At 38.1% G+C, this 15,210-nt stretch overlaps 1 protein-coding gene across 1 annotated transcript in view; it reads right to left on the bottom strand.

Annotated features, from left to right (window-relative positions):
- Window positions 1–15,210, bottom strand: part of ADAMTSL3 (ADAMTS like 3) — a 374,428-nt gene that overhangs the window by 163,959 nt on the left and 195,259 nt on the right. The gene's annotated exons all lie outside the window — the stretch shown is intronic.

The following is a 15,210-nucleotide window of genomic DNA, read 5'->3' on the forward strand; positions in this document are numbered from 1 at the left end:
AAAATAATTTAAAATCATTGGGAAAGGGAACAACAGAGGTTCAAGATGGCAGAGTAGAAGGACGTGTGCTAACTCCCTCTTGCGAGAGCATCAGAATTACAACTAACTGCTGAACAGTCATCGACAGGAAGACACTGGAACTCACCAAAAAAGATACCCCACATCCAGAGACAAAGGAGAAGCCGCAGTGAGACGGTAGGAGGGGCACAATCACGATAAAATCAAATCCCATAACCGCTGGGTGGGTGACTCATAAACTGGAGAATAACTATACCACAGAAGTCCACCCATTGGAGTGAAGGTTCTGAGCCCCACGTCAGGTTTCCCAACCTGGGGGTCCAGCAATGGGAGGAGGAATCCCCAGAGAATCAGACTTTGAAGCCTAGCAGGATTTAAGTGCAGGACTTCGACAGGACTGGGGGAAACAGAGACTCCACTCTTGGAGGGCACACACAAAGTAGTGTATGCATCAGGACCCAGGTGGAAGGAGCAGTGACCCCATAGGAAACTGAACCAAACCTACCTGCTGGTGTTGGAGGTTCTCCTGCAGAGGCAGGGGGTGGCTGTGGCTCACCACGGGGACAAGAACACTGGCAGCAGAAGTTCTGGGAAGTACAACTTGGTGTGAGTCCTCCCAGAGTCCACCATTAGTCACACCAAAGAGCTGTAGCCTCCAGTGCTGGGTCACCTCAGGCCAAACAACCAACAGGGAGGGAACCCAGCCCCACTCATCAGCAGACAAGTGGATTATAGTTTTGCTGAGCTCTGCCCACCAGAGCAACACCCAGCTCTACCCACCACCAGTCCCTCCCATCAGGAAGCTTGCACAAGCCTCTTAGATAGCCTCATCCACCAGAGGGCAGAGAGCAGAAACAAGAAGAACTACAATCCTGCAGCCTGTAAACGAAAACCACATTCACAGAAAGGCAGACAAAATGAAAAGGCAGAGGACTATGTACCAGATGAAGGAACAAGATAAGATCCCAGAAAAACAACTAAATGAAGTGGAGATAGGCAACCTTCCAGAAAAAGAATTCAGAATAATGATAGTGAAGATGATCCAGGACCTCGGAAAAAGAATGGAGGCAAAGATCGAGAAGATGCAAGAAATATTTAACAGACCTAGAAGAATTAAAGAAAAAACAAACAGAGATGAACAATACAATAACTGAAATGAAAAATACACCATAAGGAATCAACAGCAGAATAACTGAGGCAGAAGAACGGATAAGTGACCTGGAAGACAGAATGGTGGAAATCACTGCCACAGAACAGAATAAAGAAAAAAGAATGAAAAGAAATGAAGACAGCCTAACAGACCTCTGGGACAACATTAAACGCACCAACATTCACATTATAGGGGTCCCAGAAGGAGAAGTGAGAGAGAAAGGACCAGAGAAAATATTTGAAGAGATTATAGTCGAAAATTCCCTAATATGGGAAAGAAAATAGCCACCCAAGTCCAAGAAGCGTAGAGACTCCCAGGCAGGACAAACCCAAGGAGAAACATGCCAAGACACATAGTAATCAAATTGGCAAAAATTAAAGACAAAGAAAAATTATTAAAAGCAGCAAGGGAAAAACGACAAATAACATACAAGGGAACTCCCATAAGGTTAACAGCTGATTTCTCAGCAGAAACTCTACAAGCCAGAAAGGAGTGGCATGATATATTAAAGTGATGAAAGGGAAGAACCTACAACCACGATTACTCTATCTGGCAAGGATCTCATTCAGATTCGATGGAGAAATCAAAAGCTTTACAGACAAGCAAAAGCTAAGAGAATTCAGCACCACCAAACCAGCTCTACAACAAATGCTAAAGGAAGTTCTCTAAGTGGGAAACACAAGAGAAGAAAAGGATCTACAAAAACAAAACCAAACCAATTAAGAAAATGGTAATAGGAACATACATATCAATAATTACCTTAAATGTGAATGGATTAAGTGCTCCAACCAAGAGACACAGGTTCACTGCATGGATACATAAACAAGACCCATATATATGTTGTCTACAAGAGACCCACATCAGACCTACGGACACATACAGACTGAAAGTGAGGGGATGGAAAAAGATATTCTATGCAAATGGAAATCAAAAGAAAGCTGGAGTAGCAATACTCATATCAGATAAAATAGACTTTAAAATAAAGAATGTTATAAGAGACAAGGAAGAACATTACATAATGATCAAGGGATCAATCCAAGAAGAAGATATAACAATTATAACTATATATGCACCCAACATAGGAGCACCTCAATACATAAGGCAACTGTTAACAGCTATAAAAGAGGAAATCAACAGTAACACAATAATAGTGGGGGACTTTAACACCTCACTTACATCAATGGACAGATCATTCAGACAGAAAATTAATAAGGAAACAAAAGCTTTAAATGACACAATAGACCAGATAGATTTAATTGATATTTATAGGACATTCCATCCAAAAACAGCAGATTACACTTTCCTCTCAAGTGCACACAGAACATTCTCCAGTATAGATCACATCTTGGGTCACACATCAAACCTCAGTAAATTTAAGAAAATTGAAATCATATCAAGCATCTTTTCTGACCACAATGCTATGAGATTAGAAATCAATTACAGGGAAAAAAAAGTAAAGTAAAAAGCACAAACACACGGAGGCTAAACAATACTTTACTAAATAACCAAGAGATCACTGACAAAATCAAAGAGGAAATCAAAAAATACCTAAAGACAAATGACAACAAGAATACGATGATCCAAAACCTATAGGATGCAGCAAAAGCAGTTCTAATAGGGAAGTTTATAGCAATACAATCCTACCTTAAGAAAAAAGAAACATCTCAAATAAACAATCTAACCTTACACCTAAAGGAACTTGAGAAAGAAGAACAAACAAAACCCAAAGTTAGCAGAAGGAAAGAAATCATAAAATCAGAGCAGAAATAAATGAAATAGAAACAAAGAAAACAATAGCAAAGATCAATAAAACTAAAAGCTGATTCCTTGAGAAGATAAACAAAATTGACAAACCTTTAGCCAGACTCATCAATAAAAAGAGGGAGAGGACTAAAATCAATAAAATTAGAAATGAAAAAGGAGAAGTTAAAACAGACACCGCAGAAATACAAAGCATCATAAAAGACTACTACAAGCAACTCTATGCCAATTAAATGGACAACCTGGAAGAAATGGACAAATTCTTAGAAAGGTATAACCTTCCAAGACTGAACCAAGAAGGAATAGAAAATATGAACAGACCAATCACAAGTAATGAAATTGAAACTGTGATTAAAAATCTTCCAACAAACAAAAGTCCAGGGCCAGAGGGCTTCACAGGTGGATTCTATCCAACATTTAGAGAAGAGCTAACATCCATTCCTCTCAAACGCTTTCAAAAAATTGCAGAGGAAGGAACACTCCCAAACTCACTCTAGGAGGCCACCATCACCCTGATACCAAAACCAGACAGAGATACTACAAAAAAAGAAAATTACAGACTAATATCACTGATGAATATAGATACAAAAATCCTCAAGAAAATACTAGCAAACAGAATCCAACAACACATTAAAAGGATCATACATCATGATCAAGTGGGATGTATCCCAGGGATGCAAGGATACTTCAATATACGCAAATCAATCAATGTGATACACCATATTAACAAATTGAAAAACAAAAACCATACGATCATCTCAATAGGTGCAGAAAAAGCTTTTGACAAAAAGTTTTGACAAAACACCCATTTATGATAAAAACTCTCCAGAAAGTGGGCATAGAGGGAACCTACCTGCCTCAACATAATAAAGGCCATATATGACAAACCCACAGCAAACATCATTCTCAATGGAGAAAAACTGAAACCATTTCCTCTAGATCAGGAACAAGACAAGGATGTCCACTCTCGCCACTCTTATGCAACATAGTTTTGGAAGTCCTAGCCACAGCAATCAGAGAAGAAAAAGAAATAAAAGAAATACAAATTGGAAAAGAAGAAGTAAAACAGTCACTGTTTGCAGATGATATGCTACTATACATAGAGAATCCTAAAGATGTCACCAAAAAACTACTAGAGCTAATCAATGAATTGGGTAAAGTTGCAGGATACAAAATTCATGCACAGAAATCTCTTGCATTCCTATACACTAACAACGAAAGATCAGAAAGAGAAATTAAGGAAACAATCCCATTCGCCATTGCAACAAAAAGAATAAAATACCTAGGAATAAACCTACCTAAGGAGACAAAAGACCTGTACTCAGAAAACTATAAGACACTAATGAAAGAAATCAAAGATGACACAAAAACAGATGGAGAGATATAACATGTCCTTGGATTGGAAGAATCAATATTGTGAAAATGACTATACTATCCAAAGCAATCTACAGATTCAATGCAATCCCTATCAAATTACCCATGGTATTTTTCACAGAACTAGAACAAAAAAATCTTAAAATTTGTATGGAGACACAAAAGACCCCGAATAGCCAAAGCAATCTTGAGGGAAAAAAAACGGAGCTGGAGGAATCAGGCTCCCTGACTTCAGACTATACTACAAAGCGACACTCATCAAAACAAATATGGTACTGGCACAAAAACAGAAATATAGATCAATGGAACAGGGTAGAAAGCCCAGAGATAAACCCACCCACCTATGGTCAACTAATCTATGACAAAAGAGGCAAGGATATACAATGGAGAAGACAGTCTCTTCAATAAGTGGTGCTGGGAAAACTGGACTGCTACTTGTAAAAGAATGAAATTAGAACGCTCCCTAACACCATACACAAAAATAAACTCAAAATAGATTAGAGGCCTAAATGTAATACTGGACACTATAAAACCCTTAGAGGAAAACATAGGAAGTACACTCTTTTACATAAATCACAGCAAGATCTTTTTTGACCCACCTCCTAGAGTAATGGAAATAAAAGCAAAAATAAACAAATGGGACCTAATGAAACTTCAAAGCTTTTGCACAGTAATGGAAACCATAAACAAGACGAAAAGACAACCCTTAGAATGGGAGAAAATATTTGCAAACGAATCAACGGACAAAGGAGTAATCTCCAAAATATATAAACAGCTCATGCAGCTCAATATTAAAAAAACAAACAACCCAATCCAAAAATGGGCCAAAGACCTAAATAGCCATTTCTCCAAAGAAGACATACTGATGGCCAAGAGGCACATGAAAAGATGCTCAACATCACTAATTATTAGAGAAATGCAAATGAAAACTACAATGAGGTATCACCTCACACTGGTTAGAATGGGCATCATCAGAAAATCTATAAACAACAAATGCTGGAGAGGGTGTGGAGAAAAGGGAACCCTCTTGCACTGCTGGTGGGAATGTAAATTGACACTGCCACTATGGAGAACAGTATGGAGGTTCCTTAAAAAACTAAAAGTAAAATTACCATATGATCCAGCAATCCTACTACTGGGCATATACCCAGAGAAAACCATAATTCAAAAAGACACATGCACTCCAATGTTCACTGCAGCACTATTTACAATAGTCAGGTAATGGAAGCAACCTAAATGCCCATCAACAGACAAATGGATAAAGAAGATGTGGCACCTATATACAATGGAATATTACTCTGCCATAAAAAGGAACGAAATTGGGTCATTTGTAGAGATGTGGATGGACCTAGAGACTGTCATACAGAGTGAAGTTAGTCAGAAAGAGAAAACAAATATCGTATATTAACGCATATATTTGGAATCTAGACAAATGGTACAGATGAACTGGTTTGCAAGGCAGAAATAGAGACACAGATGTAGAGAAAAAACATATGGACACCAAGAGGGGAAAGCGGGGGCAGTGGGGGGTGGTGTGTGTGGTGGTGGTATGAATTGGGAGATTGGGATTGACATATATACATTAATATTTATTTAAAAAAATAACTAATAAGAACCTGCTATATGTAGAAAATAAATAAAATAAAATTGAAATTTAAAAAAATCATACCTCGTGATATATAAAAGGATAATCCTTTTTATTAATAATAAAATAAATACTTATAAGTAAATACTAATAATAAATTCTAATAAAAAATAATAATGACCAAGTGAGGTTTATTAAAGGAAGGTAAGATTGGTTTAACATCTGAAAATCAATGTAATTCACTATATTAAAAGGAAAAAAAGAAAAAATATGATCACTTCAAAAAATGCAAAAAGGCATCTAATAAAATTCCACGCTTATATACATTAATGATGCAAACTAGGAAAAAATTTATTTCATCAGATAAAAACATCTACAAGAAATTTATAGAAAACATCATACATAATTGGGGAATTATAGAGATCTTTGTCCTGAAAGTGAGAAGCATGACAAGCATAGCTGCCATCACTACTTCTATTCAGCATTATACTAGATGTCCTAAGTAACGGAATATAGCAAGAAAATGTTTAAAAGCATAGAGTAATTGGAAAGAAGAAACAGAACTCATTATTTGCAGGTGTCATAACTGTGTATGTACATAATCCAAGAGAATTCACAAACTATTAGTATTAGCAAGTGAATATAGTGAGAATAAAATGTCAATATACAAAAATCAATTAGATTTTCATACTCCAGCAGAAAACAAACAGAAAAAAATTTTAAAACATTTACAATAACATCAAAATAACAAACATTTGGGAATTAATTTAACAAAAGATACGCAAATCATAGACATTGAAAATTATAAACATTATTGAGAAGAATTTAAAAAGAACTAAACAAAGGGATGAATATACCATATTTATGGATTGGAAGACTTGATATTGGAAAGTCAATTTTCTCCAATTTGACCTACAAATTCAATGTAATTCCAATCAAAATCAGCAGAATTTTATAAAAATTTAGAAGCATATTTCAAAATTGATATGGAAATGGAAGGAGTCAAGAATATCAGAGATAATCTTCAAGAACAAAGCTGAAGTATTTACACTACCAGATATCAAGACTTATTTTAATGCTACAGTAATTAAGTCACAATGGTATTGGTGCAAATAGGCCAATGAAACAGAACAGAGTGCAGAAATAGACCCACACATACATAGTTTGGGATTTAAGAGAAATGGGGAAGGGATTGTCTTTTCACCTAATGGTTTTGGGTCAATTGCATAGCCATGGGAAAAAGATATTGATTCCACTTCACAACATATACAAGTATCAATTCTAGTTGGATTATAGCTCTTAGTATGAAAGGTAGAACAGTAAGATTTCCAGAGGAAAACATACGTGAATATTTTTGATCCTAAATAAGGCAAAGATTTTTTTAGCCAGGATACAAATAGCTTACACATAAAGTTTAAAATTAATAACCTACACCACAACAAAATTAAGAACTTCTGTATGGGGAAACTGATAGCCCTAAATACATTTAATGGAGAACAAAAATTGAAAATAAAATGAATTAAGAATTTAGCTCTAGAAGTTAAAAACACAATACCAAAATAAAACCATGTAAAGATAAAGGAAACAAAAATTAAAATTTACATAAATAGAATTTTTTAATGAACTCTGAGAGTTATCAAGCCTCGAATCTAGTTCTTAAATGTCTCAGAGACAAATCTTTGGATGGTTTGAACAAAACAAAAATTAGACAAGGAGCCAGTGAACAAGTTTAGGAATGAAAGAGACATAGGTACTTGAGTCTGTTTTTGTTGTTGTTGTTTTGTTTGTTTTTAGTGATAAAGGAATGCTATGATTATTTTTGAAAAGTTAAGTTTGAAAAATTAGATCAATTGGACACTTTTCGAGAAAATAATAAATTGCAAGATTGACTCAGAAATAGAACCCTAAATAAATCAATAAACCTAAGAGGTACTGAAATGGTTTTCTAAGTCTTGTTCATTACCACCAAAAAGAAATAGAATAAAGGAGGGAAGGAGGGAGGAAAGGAGGGAGGGAGGGAGGAAAGGAGGGAGGGAGGGAGGGAAAGAAAAGGCATTAAGCCCAGATGTTTTACAGAAAGAAATAATCCTTATTGTTGCAGATGCATTTACTTGCTTACCAATATCCATTTCCCTTTCCCTTTCTGCCAGAGGCTTAATTTTGTTCCAAGGTTCCTTCCTCCCACAGGTGTCTCAGATAACTCTCTTTGCAACTTTCAAATATACAATAGAGTATTGTTAACTTTAGTCACTGTACTATACATTACATCCCCAGAACTTATTTATCTTGTAACTGGAAATCTGTACCTTTTGACCCCCTTCACCCATTTCACCCTCTTCCTGCCTCTGGCAACCACCAATCTGTTCTCTGTACCTGTGAGTTTCGATTTTTTTTAGATTCCACATGTAAGTGAAATCATACAGTATTTGTCTTTCTCTGACTTATTTCACTTAGCATAATTCCCTCATAGGTCCATCCATGTTGCTGCAAATGGTAGAATTTCCTTCTTTTTATGGCTGAATAATATTCCTGTGTGTGTGTGTGTATATGTACATATAAGAAAGTTGTATATATATATATATAAATATATGTACCACATCGTCTTTCTCCATTCATCCATTGATGGACACTTAGGCTGTTTCCATGTTTTGGCTATTGTAAATAATGTTGCAGTGAACACGGGGATGCAGATATCTTTTTGTCACAGTGATTTTGTTTCCTTCAGATATATTCCCAGAAGTAGAATTACTAGATCATAGGGTAACTCTATTTTTAATTTTTTAAGGAACCTCCATACTGTTCTTCATAGTGGCTGCACCAATTTACAGTCCCACCAATAGTGCACAGGGGTCCGTTTTTTCCATATTCTCACCAACACTTGTTTTCTCTTGTCTTTTTGATAATAGCCATGCTAACAGGTGTGAGGTGACAGCTCATTGTGGTTTTGATCTGCATTTCCCTGATGATTAGTGATGTTGGGCACCTTTTCATGTACCTGTTGGCCATTTGTATGTCTTCTTTGGAAAACTGTCTATTCAGGTCCTCTGTCCTTCTTTTTTTTTTTTTGGTAATAACACAATTCTGAAAAAAAAATCAATCAATCCATATATTTTCCTCAAGCTACAAACTACTCGTCGCTTAAATTTATAATACTGATGAAACTTTACTCAATTCTAGTTCTCCACATTGTCATTTTAAAAGACAATGCAATTGTTTAGAGGTCTATTAATATTATAATATCTTTAAATGTCATTAAAACATGATGCAGTATTATCATTCTTCCTTGGAAAAAGTCCCTGTTACTACCACTGAGAATTTCTGACTATTGTAAGAGAATTTTCATCCAAACTCCAGGAAGGACTCATATTTGGATATTTGTTCTTCAATTCCAAGAAAGCTGGCATTATATCGTATTATTTTAGAGAGCAAAATAGGCAAAATGGGAGATAAAGGATTCTTTCTTCAAAGTAAATAAAAACTACAAATTAAATAATAATGCCCCTTCCTCCAATCCTAAAAACTTTAGAAAAATGAAGTTATTAAATCTGCAGGGAACTTTTTCTCCCCCAAGATTTTGTTTTTGCTTTTGTGTTTTGTGACCGGGCAGTAGAGCCACAACAAGTGCTCATACTCTATGAAGACAATCGCAAAGATGCAGCTTCTTTCCTTATAACTGCTCTGATCTTCTTCACAAGCCCCCTCCTGACTAGGGAGGGAGGGGAAAACAGCTTAAATGGAGTTCAATCCTAGGAGGTCAGTCTGGTTCACTCATTTAAAGAGTTCTCTTTAGGTATCGCTGTTTCCGGTGGGGAAGCATCCAGGCTTTCTGCTGTGCCCTCATCCAGACCAATCTCCTCTATGGTGGTCTTTGATGTAGGACCTCACAGAGGCGGGAAAGGAAAGAGGCCTTGGATCCATGCCTGGAGGTCCTCATCCTGTCCTTGGGCCCACAGCTGTGTCCCTTGTCCCTCTGGCCACTGGGAGGCCCACAGGGAGCCTCAGTGCCTGTGAACTCAGCTGTGTTCTTCCCCAGCCAGGGTGGGTGGGCTCCTCTGTTGCCCTGCCCAGTCCACATTACTCTTGTGCTCAGTTTCTCGGTGGTGTGGCTGGGACTCCTCCCCAGTCCCTGGCCTGGGTCACAGCCCCTTACCAAGGAGACCAGATGCTTTATTGTCCAAGCCAGGACGTTTCTGAGGATGAAAGGAGGAGCTTCTAAGAATTAAGTCAGGGCTGCAGGTGGAAACTGGGTCTTTTCTGAACAAACTAGGATGTCTGGTCACTCTACATTTACCCCTCCACTGCAGGGTCATTTTGCCCCCACCATGTCAAGGCTGGCCAGCCAAGAGTACATGGAATTTTCTAGATACCTTCCATGCCACACAGGAGCTGAGGGAGACTCCAGGGAGCTGAACTCAGACGCAACCTGTGACTAAATATTTCATGGCACTCATGCCAATTTCATTCCAAGGTAGCTTCCCCCAGTGGTGGATGGAGATGGCCACCCTAGGAGGCGTTTTCCTCTTGGGTTCTAAATGAAAAGTGAAGCAAATCTCCTCCTCTGCCTTTAGCTTTGAAACCTACTTAATATGCTTCCCTGCTCTGCAGAGTGACTGCTGTCATGATCCATGTCTCATTGCCTTGCTTCCTCCATCCTGTCCCCAGTTTTCTTCTTTTACCCACAATGCCCTGAGGCAGAGGAAGCTGACTCTCCACATCCTGGCTGGGGTCTCCCTACAATGGATGCTCCTCCTGAGTGTAGGGCGCTGAGGACACTAAGCCCACAGCTCAGCCTTACTGGGGGTAGAGGCATCCTCTATATTGCAGAAGAAGCACTTTGATTGAGTCCCCCAACCTTGGTCCTTGAAATGTTATGGGAACTAAATCAATTTATAGAAGGCTTATCTCCTTCCATAAGCCTGACGTTCAAGACAAAAGTCTAAACTAAAAAAAAGAAGAAAATCCTACCTTAATAATCAAAAGTTGAACATGAATGCTCTTTGCAGTCCTGCTAACAACAGCCCAATCATTAACCACTACTTTCAAACCCCCAGGGTGAATAGGTCCACTGACAAGGGAGATGGTCAAGTACAGAATGGCAAAAGGGAAATGTACATTAACATTTACAAGTGTATACTACTCCTGTTTGGTTAGGAAAATGATTTTATAACAATGGTAAGAAAATGAATTCAAACTCAACTGCCTTACTTGGCCACTTCTAAATAATTTCCAAAATTTATGGAAGAGATTTTTCTGTAAAACTCTTTTTTTCATATTTGTGTATATATTACACCAATAATTTAGCTGTGAATTATGGTAACTACTAGAACAGTATTTGAACTGCTTTAACCAAGAAATTTCCCTCAACAGACCACATTACAGTAACTATCATGTAATATTTCAACAGTTTCTACCTTTGTGATTCATGGCAAATGCTTAAAATGAGGTGGAATTCTGATTGGGAGGCATGATGAAATAGGTAAATTTTCTTTTCTGTTAGACACTGTTATGGGCTGAATTGTATCCATCCCCAAAAACATATGTTGAAGTCCTAACTCACAGAACATCAGAATATGATCTTATCTGGCAATAGGGTCTTTGCAGATCTAGTCAAGTTAAGATGAGGTCATTAAGGTGGGTCCAACCCAGTATGACTGGCATGCTTATGTAAAGGGGAAATTTGGGCTCAGAGGTGGACATGCACAGAGGGAAGGTGGTGTGAAGACAAAGGGAGAAAACCTGAGGCTCCAAGAGGCTAGGAGAGAGGCACGAAACAAATTGTCCCTCACAGCCCTTACAAGGAACCAGACCTGCCCTCACCTTGATTTTAGAGTTCTAGCCTCCAGCACTGTGAGACCTAAACATCTGTTGTTTAAGCCACCCAGTTTATGGTGCTTTGTTACAGTAGCCTCAGGAAACTAACACATGCACAGACTCTAAAAACTGTGTCTTGCTGTGTTTTGAAACACCTGTGCACATATGAATTTAGCCAGTGTCTGCATCACATTGCAAGGCTGAAATCTTCTCTTTGAGAGAGAGGAAAACAGGCAGTTTCAAATCCTCTCGGCCCTGGATAAATTAGATATGCTATCATAACTCCCCAGAAAGAAAAGAAAGACTTTGTAGGTAGAAAATATACAAAATATCTGGAGCTGTGTTTGGAGGAAACCAGAGACAGAGGCTTGCCTAGCTGAAAACTAATGGGAAAAGAAATCAGAAAATATTTTCCTACAGAAACACAAAGTATCCAAATGGGAGAAAGAGGAAGATTTCAGACCATGAGGAAGAGAAACTTTTTTTTTTCCTTGAAGATGGATATGTTTTTTAAAGAGGGGAAAAGCCACCAGCAATAATTAAAATACTTAACCACAGAAACAGATGTCTTTCTCAAAGCCATTTAAGTTTATTTTACTAGATTATTCTCATAAGCATATACTGAAAATTGATATGCACAAGTATATCAGTACAGTATATCAGTACTCACAGATATTCAGTAAATTCTCATTGAATGGATAGTGCCTCTTACAGTCCAATTAACAAAGCATACAGCATCAACCACTGGCTCAAGACTCTCTACTGCTCCCTGGTGGCAACATGCACATATTGCAGAAGCAAAATAATACTTCAGGGGCTCTCATGCAAAATACCCGTGACTCAGTAACACAGTAACAAGAGTCATCCATGAGAAACAGATCATTCAGGAAAATAAGAATGTATAGTGAGAAACCCATTGGGAAGAAGAAAAAGTGCACTTTTCAAGAATGGTCCAATCATGAAAATATAGCTTCTGAAGAAGTAGAAAAAAGAAATTTTGTCTCATTGGTGCAGTGAGTTGCCAGATTTCAGAATCCGCACAATAACCACAAAAGACTCTAACATCCCATGGATGCCTTCATATTTTACTCTCTACGTCAGAATATAGTCGTTTTCAACAGTCCATTTATTAAAAGTCCATGAAATTAGGTCTAATCTAGGAATGGTATAAAAGAGGGTGCCTTTATATCTCAGTGCACCCATGGCTGAGAGAAATTAGCACTTGGGGGCAGAGCTGGTTTTCACCTTCTCTCTCAGATTGAAGCCAGGTCTTCCTTTTTTAAAATTCAGCTGCTCTTGGTTGATTGGAATGGAAAGAGATACAATGAAATACATGGCTGACCATCATCAGGGACCTAACACACACTTTTAACCTCCCACTCAAAGGACAGCAATCCCTTGATTGCATCCTGGGCCAAGCAGAGATGAATAGAAGCAGAGTTCCTTATCTTAGTAACAACACAGGCTGGGTAATACTACAGTGCTCTGAGGAAAAAAAAAAAAAAGTAACTAATGGAAAAGGATATTTCCTAGAAACCCACAATATTTGGACAAGCTTATAAGGCAGGGAAAACCATCAGAGTCATTCTTGCTTCATCAGAGTGTCTCTGATTTTGCCAATTTCTCTCCCACCAAGCACACCATGTTCATGAAAGACAACGGCTGTAGGCACGAAAATGAGGTTCTATTTATGCATGAGTCCGACAGCTGTGTGTAACACCCTCTTTGATAAATAAATAAATATATATATATTTTTTCTTTTAAAAAGAAAACCTTTCCAGTCAAGGGAGATCAAAACCTTTCCAGAAATTGAAGTTAAAGCCCGGAATTGTTTATTAAATCTGAGAAAACTAGAACTCCGAGACAGGAAAATAGAAGGCTGAGTACAAATTCAGACAGTGGCAACATGCTGCTAAAATGCATTCTATTAAGAGGTGACTATATAATTGGGGCAAGAAGGTATAAAGTAATTTTTAATTACACATGTGATATATGACTGTATTCTTTTTTTAAGAATTATTTTAAGTATTAAAGTATTATAAGTAAAACTAAGATCACTCCCCCAAAGCACCAATCCCCTCTAAAATAGCCATTGTTTCCTCAGTGTTTTCAGTTTGGAATGTATCCTCTCAAACTAAAAAAAAACGTATACACACACATATTCATATACATACACGTGTGTGTGTACACATACACTTGTAGAAGTAAACAGTTTATGTGTGTATGTTTTTTCTTTAATTTTATTTATTTATTTATTTATTTATGGCTGTGTTGGGTCTTCGTTTCTGTGTGAGGGCTTTCTCTAGTTGTGGCAAGCGGGGGCCACTCTTCATCGCAGTGCGCGGGCCTCTCACTATCGCGGCCTCTCTTGTTGCGGAGCACAGGCTCCAGACGCGCAGGCTCAGTAATTGTGGCTCACGGGCCTAGTTGCTCCGCGGCATGTGGGATCTTCCCAGACGAGGGCTCGAACCCGTGTCCCCTGCATTGGCAGGCAGATTCTCAACCACTGCACCACCAGGGAAGCCCCCTGTATATGTGTTTTTATGCATGGGATCAATAAACAGTACATTTTCCATGCTAATACTTTCACCAAACAATATCTTAAAATTTTAACCTTTGTGGCTATTTGTCCCATCCCATCACTGTACTAATGTCTCCTACTTGGACAGATATCTTCAAATTGACTTGAGAAGAATACAGATCTTCTGAGTAGGAATGAGAAGAGAATTTTAAAAAAGGTTGTGTGTGTGTGTGTGTGTGTGTGTGTGTGTGTGTGTGTTTTACCACTTGAGCATCAAATGGGAAAACCCTAAGAGAAGCAAACCAAGCCCAGAATTTATGTATAACAATGGATGAGAGAGAATAGAAGGAAAGAGAGATGACAGCTGGCTTCCCCAAAAGCCTTTCACAAAGCTACTGTCAAAGAATTACATTGGGTTGACACTTCGAGGGTCTGACACAGAAGTCATTTCAATGTCTAGGAATGGCAAGTCATGTCCAGGAATGGCAACTTAAATGTCTACGAACGGCAACCGACACTTACACCTTCAATGTCAGGAACACATTAGGGCCTGGTGTGGACCCTGGCAAATGAGGATGTGTGCCCTAATAAAAAGGCTGCTGTTACCCAGCTGCAGCCAATTATCGCTATGGCAACATGCAAGCTAGTTGTCAGATCTTCCCATTTTTAAAAAGAAGCAGGAAAAAATACTGGTATTTTAATATTATAATCTCTTGTTTTTTTCAAGGTTGACTATTTAAAACCCAAAGATTCAAAACAACAACTCCACCCAGACCGACCCTTGGCTGGTCACACTGTAGGTAAACAGGACGTCAGTTTGCAACTCTCATCTAATTCCAAATGTATTTCTCTGCTGGCACAACCGATGTCTCAATGAAACACTCTTTGACAAATTAATGTGGAACACAGACAGTTCTTTTGAAGGCACTGGGTCTTTTCACAGGTAAAGAAATCCCTGGCAATTAGAGCTCTTTTCTTTCTTCCCTTTCC

The sequence above is a fragment of the Eubalaena glacialis genome, chromosome 2, assembly GCF_028564815.1.
Source record: "Eubalaena glacialis isolate mEubGla1 chromosome 2, mEubGla1.1.hap2.+ XY, whole genome shotgun sequence".
NCBI lineage: Eukaryota > Metazoa > Chordata > Mammalia > Artiodactyla > Balaenidae > Eubalaena > Eubalaena glacialis.